Genomic DNA, 14,642 nt, shown 5'->3' with positions numbered 1-14,642 from the left:
AATAAGTATTACTACTGTTTTCAATGATTCTTGACTGTGGTATGGGATTGCAATTGTGTTCAGAGCATCAACCTTATATTCAGCAAGAGCACAGGACACCAACTAGCACTATTAGTATGTTTTCTTTGGGTAACTTTTGTAACATTAACCTAATGATCGAAAATCAATTTTTACCTACATCTTAGGCTCATATGCACATGGTTTGAAAGTCAAGTAGTTCCACAAGTTCTAACAGGAAAGCTGGAGTCACCTAATTTCACACCATGTCCACCTCCCAGAAGCAACTCTTTTCAATGCTTTGGGGGTTTTAGACTCTACTGCCGCATCTCAGAGAGGATATACTTGTATTGATATGTTTTGATTTCTCTCTCAGGAAATATTTATTGTCTCCCCACTATGGTTGAGGAAGATATACTGTTCAGTTACCCCAATCCCATATCTCTCACATGCACATTTTCTGTCCTCATCACCATGATATCACCCTGTTACATTTTTTATGGCCCATTTAGGTATATTGCCTGAAGGGGTTACACTAGACCCAGTTAAAAGCAGGCCCTGCATTGATTACATTATAACACTGAGGTTTTTGAACTTGTGTCAAGCAACTGAAGGGAAATTCTACTCACTGCAAGGAAATCCTTACCTAAGCTTCAGGGAGCCACAGCACTTGAAACCCACAAAACTTAGCCTGTGAGCCCTAGCCAGTCCAGTATCTCCCAGGACAGCTTGTGTGGAGCACCTGTAGTGATGACATCTCTGTGTTCTGGATGCTCAGTTACAGAGCACTGCAGGCAAATATCTTCTTAAACACCTTTCCTAGTTCCTCACTATCACAGTCTTCAGCAGGCCCTAGGACTGTGAGCAGCTCTTGGTGGAGGCAGCACAGACTTGCTCAAGTTAGTCACATCCTAGGGCCCTGGGCATGGGCATGTGAGACACAGCTTTTATCCCTGTGGGTTTCCTGGGGCTCCTGAATGGAGAATCCTGGAGACTCTAAGGGGAGTAGCAAGCAAGGGGAGAGTGCACAGGCCCCGAGGGTGAGGCACTATTTCCACGAGGCTACACAAGTCTCTGAACACATATGAGTAACCCCTGACCTTGAGGCTTCCCTCTCATCCCAGCTTCACAGTGGAAGTGTGTCAACACCTTGTCATTTCCCCAATGATGTGAGCTTCCTCTTGCATCGCAGGCGGGGGCTCCTCTCCACAGAGCAGATTCTGGGCTCCGAGCATACACCCAGACAGAGCAGGCTCCTCCAGTTCCAGGATGCCTGCCCCTGCCTCCTGGACCCCCCAGTCTCCATGCCTGCTGCTGGTTTTACTGCTGGGACTCACAGGTGAGCATGTCCATGGGAAGATTCCCCCCTCCCTGCCTTGGATGCCTCTTTAGCAGTGAGGTTTTAGGGCATTCAGGTAAACAAATGTAAGCCCTCCCCACCCCTCCCCCGCCGGCTACCACAGAGAGCCAAGGACTAGACACTATTTGAGAGCACAGAATCAGGGATCTGAGCAACTTTTCTGTGGCTCTGTCACCTGCAACTGTTATCAGGGACATGAAAACAGATGATGGTTTGACGAGTGTGTTAACTTGGCTGATCCTCACAACATAACTGTAATGACAATTAGAGTCCCTGCTTTGCAGAAGGGGAAACCGAGGCAGAGAGCATAACTTGCCCAGTGCCATCTACCCAAGTCTGTGGAGAAGCCAGAATTCAAGTCTAGGGCCAAGAACTCCAGAATTCATTCTTTTTACTACGTTATGCTGTTGGCTACTCAGTGGAGGCTCTTGCAGAAAAGTTAGACATATGGAGAAATTAGTAGAATAGAGATAGAACAGGCAAACAGGAGGCAGGACAGGGCTAAAATTCTGCTGTGTGTGCTTCCAAATTTTTGTTAATGATGTGTTAGATGGTTACTATGTACCAATATTTTTAATGAGCATTTAACATACACAATCCTCAAAACCTACTCCTTGTATACTAGCAAGCCAGGACAGCACTTCACATGTATTTGCAAATGCATGTTGTGGTGTATTTGCCTGTATGTGCAGGTGTGAGAAGTGTGCAGACACACACACTCGTGGGATTTTTGAAAAGTTTTTTCCATTGTTCTCCCCAATCATTTCAGTCTGCATGAAGTGCACATTAACAAAAGTTTAGTTCTCAGAGTCTCTCTACTCTCTTCCTTCCTCTTCTTCTCTAAAATATCCCCTTCTCCTTTCCAAAACTATTAGACAAAAAGAATCTTTTCCCTGGTAAGAGAGTAAAGTGTGTGCATGATTTTCTTGGAGTCCTGCCCTCGTGCTGCAAGGGGGTGAGGAGGAAAGAAGGGGATGGAAACACAGAGCCTCACCTAGACCGTCTCCATCTGTCCTTGCGCCCACATCTGGGTTTGCACCTCTCCCCATGCGCTGTCATCCAGCGTCCGTTCAGGCCTCAGGAAATCTGGGAGTGGAATTCTGTGCATTCCTCCTTGGAGGCCTCCTCCAGGCTGGATGGGCTGAGGAGACAAGAAGGGGGAGGTGCAGGTTCCTGAAGGATACAGAGCAATGATCCCCGTGTGTGATTCTAGCTGCACTCCTATCTCTGTCATCTATGTCCCCAGAAGCCTCTCAGCCTCAGGAAATCCGATGAGTAAAATCATTTCAATTTCTTGAACCCTCACCATGTACCAGACACAGCGGGAAAGGCCTGGAGGTGTCATCTCCTGTGACCATTATCTCTGAGGGAGCTAACTTATGCCCTCCTTACAGATGGAATAACAGAAGCACAGAGAGGTTCAAGGTCACTCACCCTAACTGGTAGAGCTGTGATCTGAACTCACACGGTCTGACTGTAGAGTTCCCAGGTTAACCACCACCCTTCTTGGATGCGTGTGACCCGTCTCCTCCCCAGGAGATTTCTGCAGCTTCTGTGTGCAGGTGAGGGAAGGGAGAGTGAGAGAAAGAGGGTTCGTGACTTTTTCTCCTCTTCCTAGAAGTTAGGTTCTTCCTCTTCCTAGAAGTTATATATGTCTTTGACCAAGTCATCTCATGAGAAACTCACAGGATTACCACTCAAAATAGACATTGGGATCTCAGGAAGGTGTAGCACTGGACAGTCACATGATAGAAACAATTATTGAATACCTAATATGTGTCAGAAACTGTTACAGGAACGAGAGGTGTGTTGCTGGAGAAAAGAGACAAAGTTGTTGCCCTTTTGGAGTTATTCTTAGTGGCAGAAATGACAGCAGACAATAGACACACTAAGCACAAAATATAGTGTATTAGATAGGATCAGAGTTAAGGGCAAAAAAAGAAAGCATTCCTAGAAATGCAAATATCTACAGTGGGATATATTTTAAACAATCCAGTATAGGTGGGCATCACTGAGAGAGAAACTTGAGCGAAGGTTAAAGGTGGTGTGGGATGAGCCTGTGGATTTTGGGGAAGAGCTTCCTGACAGGGAGCAGCATGGGCAGAGGCCCTGCGTGAAGGCTTTTCTGTTCTGTTCAAGGATGTGGGCTCCCGTGAGTGGTGCCACTTCAGTCTAAAGAAGTGATGATCTGACATTAGTTTTAATCATCTAGCACTTGGACAGAGGCAACTAGAACATTTAAGAGGTGACTCCTTGGAGAAACAAGGAACACCGGTGCTCGAGGACAATTGCTGTAGAGACAGGCGAGGTCAGACCTTAGATGCATGTTGAAGTGCAGCAATGAATTTTCTGACCCACAGGATTTGGATGGGAGAGAAGGAGCCAACAGTGTGGACCTGAGCCTCTGGAAGAATAAGGGGCCTCAGGAGACAGACAGACCTGTTAACTGTGAGCTGTGCTTTTCCATCCAGGCACCACGTCCAGGGTGCTTTGGCCGTACAAGTCCAGCTTTCAGGACAGAAGTCTGGGCAGAGATGTAAATGCAATGTACATTTACATTTACATGAGAAAGCCTGCAGGGTCACACTGGATGAATGAGTAACCACTTTGCTTCCCTGCAGGAGTAGCCTGCGAGGAGGAGCTGCAGGTGATCCAGCCTGACAAGTTCCTGTCGGTGGCAGCCGGAGAGAGGCCACTCTGCACTGCTCCCTGACCTCCCTGCTCCCTGTGGGGACAGTCAGGTGGTTCAGGGGGTCGGGGCCAGGCCGGCAGTTAGTCTACAGTCTGCAAGGAAGCGAAGGCCCCTTCCCCTGGTTAACCAGTGTCTCAGATGTCACAATCAGAGACAACAAGGACTTTTCCATCCGCATCAGTAACATCACCAGCAGACACTGGGGTCTACTACTGTGTGAAGTTCCAGAAAGGGAGCCCTGACACAGAAGTGAAGTCGGGACCAGGCACCCAGGTCACCGTGAGTGGTGAGTACCGTGGGGGCCCCCCGCCTGCATGTGGCAGCAGGTCACTGTCACGCCCTCCTTTCTGTAAACAACTGCTGGGAGCCAGCCTCTGCAAACTGGGTGTCAGGGGTTCCTGAAAGATGGGATGGCGTGGGTGCAATTGAGGAGTGAAGCAGACACGCACAATGTCTTGTGTTAGTATCTCCTGCTGAGGGTCTCAGCAGGTCTTTGTTTATACACTAAGGCAAGCAGTGAGATGACATTATCATATGCATGGAAGCAAAGCAGAAGCAATCAGTGCATTCTTTTCCCATAGACTTTTGGCTGCTACGTGCTCTCAGCAAGAAGGCAACCTTCAAGGTTAATAGATAAAAAACTAAACCTTACACTAAAACTCATTATTTCAGCTTAGACAATTACCCAAGACAGTTGATAGCCGTCGGTACACCCCTATCAGCTGAAGCCTAAGCATCAAAAGATTCTTCTTATTCACATGGCCTTCAGCAGGAGACCAGCTGCTTTCTGGTTATCAGCTAACAGGGTTTTCTACCTAGAAACTTCTTAACGCAATTAACTTCATTTAAAAACTTTTCTAAGAAACTTCTAAAAAAGGCAAAAGAAGGACTTACTATAATTGTCCTGGATTGCTTGTCAGTCATGCTCATGTATAACAAATTCTTTCCCATTGTCAGGCAGGCCAAATTTACAGTGTTTAATTTTTAAGCTGGTATTTCTGTGTGCCAATTACTTACAGTATTCTTACACACATAATTTATTGCCCAATGTATTTTCCGAGAAGTTTTTTCTTATATGACCAAGAACTAAAAACAAGGGGATGTTTGCGGGTTGCAGATTAATCTTCGGCCCCATGGTGTGGGGTGCAGGGAATCTTCAGCCCCATGGTGTGAGGCCCTTTGAAGTCTTCGGCCCCATGGTGTGAGGCCCTATCTTTTGTTTATCAGCATCTTAGCTGGTTGGGGCAGCAAGACCCACCACAAGCAACAGCTAAGAATCAGGTGTGGCTGTGTGTGCTGATCTACATGGCTTGATTCACCCCCCTTCTACAGATCAGGAAAGTCGAGGCTGAAGGTTGCATCGCTCAGAAATGGGAGTGAGGTCTGGTACCTCAGACTTCCCGGTTCCACAGTTCAGGTGACTGAAGAAAAGTTGCATTTTTCCCTCTAACAAGTGGTTCCTGGGCTCCTGTGTCCGTGTGAACAACTTTTTGGGTGTGCTGCTTCTGAAAGAGACATGTGCTGACAGCTCATGGCAGCCCTGGTCGCCTCACAGAGCTCACCTCACTGGGGTTGGATTCCTACACTCTGGGCCCGAGGAGGACACCGAGACCCAATTTAGGTCCCAGCTTCATTGCTGAGAAAACCTCCCACCTCTACATTTAAACGGGAGCTGAGGTGGCTGCCATAGGAGCTGGCATCTCCAGAGCCCTTCCGCCTGACACCCAAGATGTCCCTGAGAAAGTCTGTCCTCCTTCCTTTCAAAGTGCTGCAGCTTTCCGGAAAGAGAAGTCTTCATGTAATCACCTCTGATCTCATTTATGTGTTGGTGTCATTCCCCCAAACAGCTACCAAGTGGGCCTGTAACAACAAGAGGCAGAGAATCACCATCAGTAGTTTCCGCTGCATTCCTCAATGGGTCCTTCAGAGCAGCTGCAGGACTTGCCACTTCCCTGGGTGTGTCCCCCACTGCTTCCCCCAACCCCAGACAGTCTCAGGTGGGTGGTGACCAGGACTGAGACAGCAGCCACAGGAGCTGGTTGTCAGCACCTGCTGTGAACCCGCCCATGCTGGGCATGTCCTCACTCCTCTGCCCGGGTGGGGCTTTGATCACTTTGCACAGAAACACACACTTAGGCTCAAGGATGCAGAACAGAGAAGCAAAGTGGTGACTTATGTGGTCCGTCCTGCCTGCGGTCAGCTGGGCTCTGCCCCTCCCCAGGGTGAGGGAGGCGCTTCTACTACTTTCTAGGCCTGTGTCTGTGTCTCTTACTTAAAGACCACTGAGAGACACCTCCCATGGCTTCCTCAGTGTCAGGGATCCTTGTTTCCAAGCCAAAACTGACCCCGAGGAGATGGAGAACCCCAATTCAGCTTCCCTCTGTCCCCTCACTTCAAAATCAGAGCTGGGCACAGATGAGACCTAATTGAGAATTTGTTTCAAGAATGAAGTTTGGAGTAAACCCCTCCCCACCCACGGGGAGAGCTGGGATATTTGGTCTAGGCTCATCCTGATTGCATTTCTTTATTTTATGAAACTTGTCTCTGCGGCCTGCTTCCCCACTGCGTCCCTTCATGGGAGCCACAGCATGCGTCCCACTCCACAGATGAGGAAGGGAGGTGCCGACCCCTCTCCTGGGCCGGCAGCCTGGTTCCAGCCTCCACGGGGTCCCCTGTGCCCCAGCGTTCCTTCTGTGAATGCTTCTCTGACCTTGAAAAGTTTCCCAGGGTGACAGCCCAGGAATAGCTATAGAGACCAAGGCCATGTGGTTCCTGAGCCCAGACTGATGGGAAATCCCCTGGAGAGAGAGAAGGGGCACTCTGAACCCAGGCCTGCAACCTGTCTCCATCCCCTGATCCTGGTTCGCCTCTGGGAACCTGGGTGTCCCTAAATGAGGGTGATGACCCCCCAGCACTAGTAGAGACGAAACAATAACCATGTGAAGTTATAAACAGCGTCACCTACTTATCCTTGGTGGGAGTCACAGTCACGCTTATTGTTACAAATGCTCCTTCGCAGCCAAACCCTCTCGCCCTGTGGTATCGGGACCCGCAGAGAGGGCCACCCCTGGGCAGACGGTGACCTTCACCTGCCAGTCCCACGGCTTCTCCCCAGAGACATCAGCCTGAAGTGGTTCAAAAATGGGAATGAGCTGCCAGCCCCCGGCCCAACGTGGACCCCCCAGGAGAGGCCGTTTCCTCCAGTATCTCCAGCACAGCCACGGTGCCGCTGGCGCCAGGGGATGTCCGCTCCCAGGTCATCTGCAAGGTGTCCCACGTCACCCTGCAGGGCGGCGGTCTTCACGGGTCAGCCAACTTGTCTGAGACCATCCGAGGTGTCAACCCCGCACAGCCCATCCCTGCCCAAGTCTCAGCCTGCTCCTGCCTACTTGCTCCAGGCGCAGATGTCCCGGAGTCCAGTTCCACCATCCTTGGCCATCACCAGCCCTGCATGTGCGGGTCACTCCCCCAGTCTCCATGGCAGCTGCCAGGGCAGCACCTCCCAGTGCCCAGGAGTGAGTGGGCAGCTTCCTGAATTTTACAAACAGCTATCCCAACACTGGGCACCTCCTACACCCCTGCCCGAGGTGCTTGGGTATTGCATTTATTTGCCGCAGTGATTATGATCCCACTGCTGGCTGCAGGGGCAGGGCCTGTTGATTTCCCTCCTATTGTCCTCCATTCCTTGCGCACCTACTATGTGCAGGGCACTGTGTTTAGTGGTCACACGTACATGCAGAGAGAGCCTCAGTGTTGGAGGCTGGCTACCTGCCCAGCATGTCCCGAGTGACCCCCCCCCTTCTGTGGTGGGGGCATGTGATGGGGCCCTCCCCTGGGATCTGTCTGTGCCCTAGGTCAGAGCTTCTGCCCTGTGCTGTTACAGTCCCGCCCACCTTGGAGGTTTCCCAGTATCCCGCGGCAGGGAACCAGGTGAATGTCACCTGCCAGGTGAAGGCGTTCTACCCCCGGAACCTACAGCTGACCTGGTTGGAGAACGGAAACGTGTCCCGAACAGAAAAGCCCTCGACTATCCTGGAGGACAAGGATGGGACTTTCACCTGCACGAGCTGGCTCTTGGTGAACCTTGCCGCCTAAAGGGGGAATGTGGTGCTCACCTGCCAGGTGGAGCATGACAGGCAGCCTGCGGTCTCCAAAGCCCACACCCTGGAGGCCTCAGCTCACCAGGGCAAGCAGGACACAGATATAACTTCAGGTAATGCCTCAGCTCCAACTGACCCAACCTTTTATATTTTATCTTATCTTTTTAATGTTACAGGTAACAATTCATGTATTATTGAAAATCTAGAATGTATGGGTATAAACAGAATTTAAGGGAGCTGCCCCATCCAATTTCCTGCACCCTGAGTGCCCACAGGTCAAGTGTTTAGAACCGAGCATTGTAGGTCATGGACATAAGCATGAATGAGAGAAAGTGGGGGTGGGAGGTGATGCTCCCACTCTTGGTCCTGTTCTTACCGTCTGCCTTAATCCCAGGAAGGGTGCAGGTTTAAAACTCAGAGGGTTGATGGACCAAGGGAGCCCCAGTAGGTCCTAGAGGCCCAGGGAAGGGCTCCGGTGTGGCCCCTAATGGCACCTCCTGTGGCTTGAATTCCAGGCAAAGAGCAGTCCATGCCACTCCTCATCGCTCTGCTCCTGGGCCCCAAGGTGCTGCTGCTGGTGGGTGTCTCTGCCTCCTACATGCACAGGAAGCAGAGGCCTGACTGTAAGTCCTGGGGAGGGAGGGCAGGCCAAGGTCTGTCCCGGGAGGGGCAAGGTCAGGTGGAGGGCAGCCCCCAGGTCACATGTGGTCAGGGCCCCCGGGAGATAAGAGAAGCTGACACACCTCCCTCAACACCCTCAGGAGGCTTAGGTCCCTCTAAACATCCCAGCATCCAGAAAGTGTTTGGGGAACTGCAAAGGGTGTTCCAGAGTGACTGGGGAGCCCTGGGTGGTTGGAAGATACAGGCAAGGGCCTGAATGGAGGGCCTGAGTGGGGGGCTCCTTTGGAGACCATCTCTAGGTCATTTGAACATAGGGACTCAGTGGGTGGAACAGAATCCACAATGAGGGGAGTGTTGAGCAGTCCCACGTTTGCTGCTCTGAGGTGTTTCTGAGGCTCTGTGTGATGCGCGGAAGGGCTGGGCATGAGCACAAAGGCTAGAGCAAAGGCTGAGGTGCAGAGGCCTATCTCGGGGACTGCCCAAGAGAGCAGCTCCAGAGCCATGAGAGACACACAGGGAGTGCGCCTTAAGCACGGGCAGGTCATTAAATGTGACATGTCTCCCGCAGCTTCTTCCCTCCTCCCTGCTGCCTGCGCCTCCAGCTCTGCAGCCTCCTCCCTTCCTGAAGGGCCCACCTAAAGGAGGAGGGACAAGAGCCTCCACAGACTCTGCTCCCCAGGCCTCTCCCCCAGAGACCTGCTGCCCCCTCCCCCGCTGTCCCTTCTCACAGGCTGACCCCAGAGCTGGCTTCATCCAGGGGCCTCTCAGGAATGCACACCCGCAGAATTCCCAGTCAGCAGCTATCATGTTCTCATCACATGGCCAAAATGCAGCCATATGGGAACAAGGGGCTGCTGGGAGTGAGAACCAGAAATGGACGACGCCATTAACTACAGGCAAAGCTGCTTCCATCATCATGGGCCACAAGCCAGGGAAGAAAATGGAAACTATGGTAGGTCATACATTGCTCTAAGGAGAAAACTGCAGTACAATTTGCTTTGACTCAATAACAAGCATGCCTTTATCTCATCCCGTGGTAGCCCTTTAAGGACATTGTATAACTGAGGTGTGATAATTTCAAGTAAGTTGAGAATTCCTGAAGTGACATTTCAACTAGGAGCGGGTTCAGGAGGTGCCCTCTGTGTGGCTGAACCCCCCATGATTGAGGATGCATCCAATTCATTCTTAAAAAGATGCCATATAGCAGAGAAAATAAAGATTCCATGTAACATCCTCAGTCACACGACAGTGGACTCTCAGACGAAGTGAGCCCCACGTTAGCAGAGGGATGGGCTGACAGGTATCAAGCAGAAATACTGAAATGGGGATTCTAAGAGACTTTAAAAAAAAAAAAAGTTTTTATTTATTTATTTATTTATTTATTTATTTATACAAGCACTGGGTACAGTCAGAAGCGCGGGAGGGAGAGAGAATTCACCAGAGCCAGAATGGAGAGCAGAGCAGGCAGACTGACGAAACACACTGCTGAGGGGAGCAGCAGGCAGCAGGAGAGGTCTGCCGTGCCATGTGGGACCCTCACCCGGTGGCCGGGGATTGAACCGGCGCTGCAGAGGCTGCGGGCAGCCTCGCAACCCAGCGCTCAACCGCTGCACCATCGGGGAGGCCCTCTAAGAGACATTTTTAAAAATCAGTGAAAAGTCTCTTTTTTTTTTTAAGAAATGAATTGTTTTTTTAAAGATTTGTTTATTTATACAAGAACGAGGGTACAGGCCAGAGGCATGGGAGGGTGAAAGAATTCACCAGAGACCTAGCAGGGAGCAGAACAGGCATTGCTGAGGGGAGCAACGGGAGAGACAGGAGAGGTCTGCCACACCATGTGGGAATCTCCCTGGCCGGCCAGGAATCAAACCGGTGCTGCACAGTCTGCAGACAGCTTCGTAGCACTGCACTCAACCCGCTGCACCACCAGGGAGGACCAAGAGTCTGTTTTTTAAAACATAAAAATAATAATTAATAAAAACCTTTAACTAGACTCAACAAGAAATAGGGAGAGGACCAAGTAACTACAATATAAATGGAAGAGGAGAAATTACAACTGAATCCACAGAAACACAGAGGCACATGGAGACTGCTATTAGTAACATATGCCACAGACTGGACAACAAAGATGAAAGAGATGTATTCATGCAAGCATATGCCTATCTTGACTGAACTATGAAGTAGAAAATCTGAACAGGCCAATTAACAGCAAGAATATTGAATCAACAATAAAATTAATAGTAAGGAGATTGAATCAGTAATAAAAACCTCTAGAGACAAACGAAAATCTGGGACCAGATGGCTTCAGCAGGTGGTGGATTCTACAAACATTCAAAGAAGAAATAATATCAACCCTTCTCAACTCTTCCAAGAAAATTGAAGAGAGAACACTACTAAGCTCATTGTTTGAAGCCAATATCACCCGGATAACAAAACAAAAACAGAGAAAGAAACAAAAGGAGAATAAAATTACAGGCAATATCCTGATGAAAATAGATTCAAAAGACCTCAGCATTTCATAATAAACCAAATTCAACAATATATAAAGGAAGATATGCCATAACCGTGTTGGATTTATTTCAGGGATGCAAGATGGTGCAACGTCCACAAATCAATCAATGTGACACACCCCATTGACAAAGGAAGGACAAAAGTCCTGTGATTATCTCAATGAATGCAGAAAAAACATTTGAAAAAAATTTAGAATCCATTCATAAAACACTTTTCACAAACTGAGTGTAGACAGAAGGAATCTCAACAGAATATGACACAAGGTTGCACTAAAATCACAGCCGATGGTGAAAAAAAAAAAAACTTTTCCAGAAGGTCAGGAACAGAAAAGGATGCTGTTCTTGCTATTTTATTCAACATAGTGCTGGAAGTCTCTGCCAGAGCAAGTGGGAAAGGAAAATAAATAAAAGACATCCAAATCAAAGGGGAGAAGCACTACTCTATTTGCAATAAGTTATTACATATAGAAATTCAAAAAGTTTCCATCAAATAAAAGTTGCTTTTCAGCTACAAGAGGGAAGCAGTAAGGAAAAGTCACGCTGTTCCATTCCACGGACTCTGCTCTGAGGAAGAGGCCCTGCCTCGCGGGGCATGAACTCACGGTGGCAGATGTCACGCTGTGGTCGGTGCTCCAGCAGACAGGAGCTGGCAGCATGGGGTGCCAGCCTGGGGTGCCAGCGTGCAGAAGTGAATGAGATCCTGTGAAAACCTTGCCCTTCTCAACACTGTCCTCAAGCTCCATAAGTAAATTTCAGTACCTGAGTTCAAAGGATTTAGACTTTAAGAAAGCTGCTATTTCCTGCCCCTTGATGGCAAAGGGACTTGTAATAATAATCTTTACTTAGGCCAGTTGCCAAGTATCAATAAAGCAGTATATTTAAAAAGAAAACACTGTTAGAACTAATAAACTAACTCAGTAAAGCTGCAGGATAGAACATCAACATAGAAAAAGCAGTTATGTTTCTGTCACTAACAATGACCATTAGTAGGAGAAATTAAGAAAGCAATGCTACAGACAACTGCATCAAGCAGAATAAAATACCTAGGAATAAATATAGCGAAGGAGTTCAAAGAGCTCCACATTAAAATCTATAAAACATTGATGAAAGAAATGAAGATGACACAAATAAATAGAAAGCTATTCCAAGCTCATACATTGGAAAAATTCACCTCATTAAAATGTCCATGCACCCAAAGCAATCTACACAATGAATGCAAAACCTGTAGTATCTCGACGACTTTTCACAGGATTTGTGTGGAAACAAAAAGACATCAAACCGACAAAGCAATCGTGAGAAAGGACAGCTGGAAGCATCATGTTTCCAGATTGCAGTCGTAGTAACCAAAAGTGCATGCACTGGCATAAAAACAGAGTCCTAGATCTGTGGCACAGAGTGGAAGGCTCAGGGACAGGTGGTATATGTAGTCCAATAATTTACAACAAAGGAGTCAAGAACACACACTGGGGAAAGAATATTCACTTCAATAAATGGTGTTGAGAGAAAACGGATTGCTGGCTCAGCAGCTATAGGAGCTGTACCTGCCTTGCCTTCCAAGAATGAAGCTATTCATTCTTGGGAGGAAAGCCGAGGTGGCAGAGGGCTGCCCATGCCCTCACGAGGGCCTTCCAGGACCGTAGCACTGGGCACAGAGGAAATATTTCTTGAATGATGAGCAGATCATTACATGTGAATATGACACCACAGCTTCTTCCTCCCTCCCATTCTACCTGCAACCCTCAATCTCTGCTACTTCCTCCATTCCCTGAGTGAACCAGCCTAAGAGGAAGAGCAACAAGAAGCTTCCATAGATTCTGCTCCAGATGCCTCCCCGCTGTGAAAACCTGCCTTCCCATATGCTCCTGCAGCTCCTCCTCAGTCTTGGTGTCCCCAGAGCTGGACTTCACACATAGTCCTCTTATATGTGTATGCATGTATGTGTGCATGCATGCATGCATGCAGTCTGCTGGAAGTTGAGAGTCAGGAATACAGCGAGACATTAGTCAGACCTTTTACCAGTCATCCCCAACCTATGAGCCAGAGGAAGCAAATGCAATATGATGACCAAGGAGTTGTAAAATTTGATACAATGAGATGGCCTCATTAAAATTGGCCTAGTTTCAATAATAAAGTTGACATTTTCTCATCAGTTTGGTGGTTCCTTAAGGTTATTATTAATATATAGCTGAGGTACAGTAGTTTCAAGTAAGCTAAGAATTCCTGAAGTGATATCTCAACTAGGATCTGGGTCTAGTGGGAGTGCTGTGTCCTTAGCTGAGCCAGTGTGGAGCAGAGGATGCATCCATCTGCTTTAAGAAGTCATGTTGAAAAATACCAATATTAAGAAAAAATAAAGAGTTCATGTAAACAATCTAGCTTCACATCTCAATGAACTAGAAAATGAAGTAAGCCCAAGGCTACAGAGTGAAGGGAGTGACAGAGATCGGAGCAGAAATAAATGAAATGGACACCATAAGGATGTTAGGTGAAAAATCAATGAAACTAAAGGTGTTTTTTAAGATATAAATAATCGGTCATTTTAGTCTCATACAAATATTTAGTAGCTGCCTACTATATGCCAGGAATGATGGGCACATTGCTGAATAAGAGGGGTTATTGCTGCCCTGGAGCTTAATCTGAGTGGGAGGAACAGCATTAAACAACAGACATAATAAATTAGTAAATAATGTAGCATGTTAGAAAGTGGTGTTAAGGAAAAATGAAAGTTTTGCAAGAGAACTGGGGGAAAGTGGGGGGTGGGATATATATATTTGCAGGGTAGTCTAGGTAGGCTCACTGAGAAGAGAAATTCGAGCCAAGATTAAAAGAAGGTGTGGGGTGAGCTGTGTGATTTTGTTGGGGAAAGAGCCTTGATAGGGAACAGCATGTGCAAAGGCCCTGAGAGAAAAGTCTTCCTGCTCTGCTCAAGGATTTGGGCTTTTGCTGAGTGAAATGATGACACTGACAGGTTCTGAAGACAGAAATGACATCACCTGATGTGTGTTTTAGATTATGTAGCGTTTGATTGAGAACAAACCACCACAGAACAGAGATAAAGGCAATTAGGTTTAAGAGAGCATTTCAATTACCCAAACAAGAAAGAGCCTGCACCGGGCAGTACCTAGGAGAAACAGGAAGGGAGAGCAGGTTAGACGCGTGCTGAGTGGAGCTGCAGGGGCTCCTGGAGCAGGACGTGGAGCGGAGAGAAAGACTCCAAGGTCATGGACCTGAGTGCCGGTAAGAATGAAAGGGGGATTGAGGACTTGCTCTCCGGACTTGTTAACCTCTCAGATGTTGACTTCCATGTTCGGTGGATAGTTAGGCCCACAAGCCCAGAGTTCAGGGGAAAGGCCCAGGCCAGA

At 48.2% G+C, this 14,642-nt stretch overlaps 1 pseudogene; it reads left to right on the top strand.

Annotated features, from left to right (window-relative positions):
• Nucleotides 1-1,266: 1,266 nt before the first annotated feature.
• On the top strand, nucleotides 1,267-10,024 carry LOC119237668 (signal-regulatory protein beta-1-like; annotated as a pseudogene).
• Nucleotides 10,025-14,642: the final 4,618 nt, after the last annotated feature.

The sequence above is a fragment of the Talpa occidentalis genome, unplaced genomic scaffold (genome assembly GCF_014898055.3).
Source record: "Talpa occidentalis isolate TD23 unplaced genomic scaffold, MPIMG_talOcc4v2.1 talOcc4.10, whole genome shotgun sequence".
In the NCBI taxonomy this organism is placed as follows: Eukaryota; Metazoa; Chordata; class Mammalia; order Eulipotyphla; family Talpidae; genus Talpa; species Talpa occidentalis.
The sequence above is the reverse complement of the archived record's forward strand: the minus strand, read 5'-3'. Positions and strand labels throughout refer to the sequence as shown.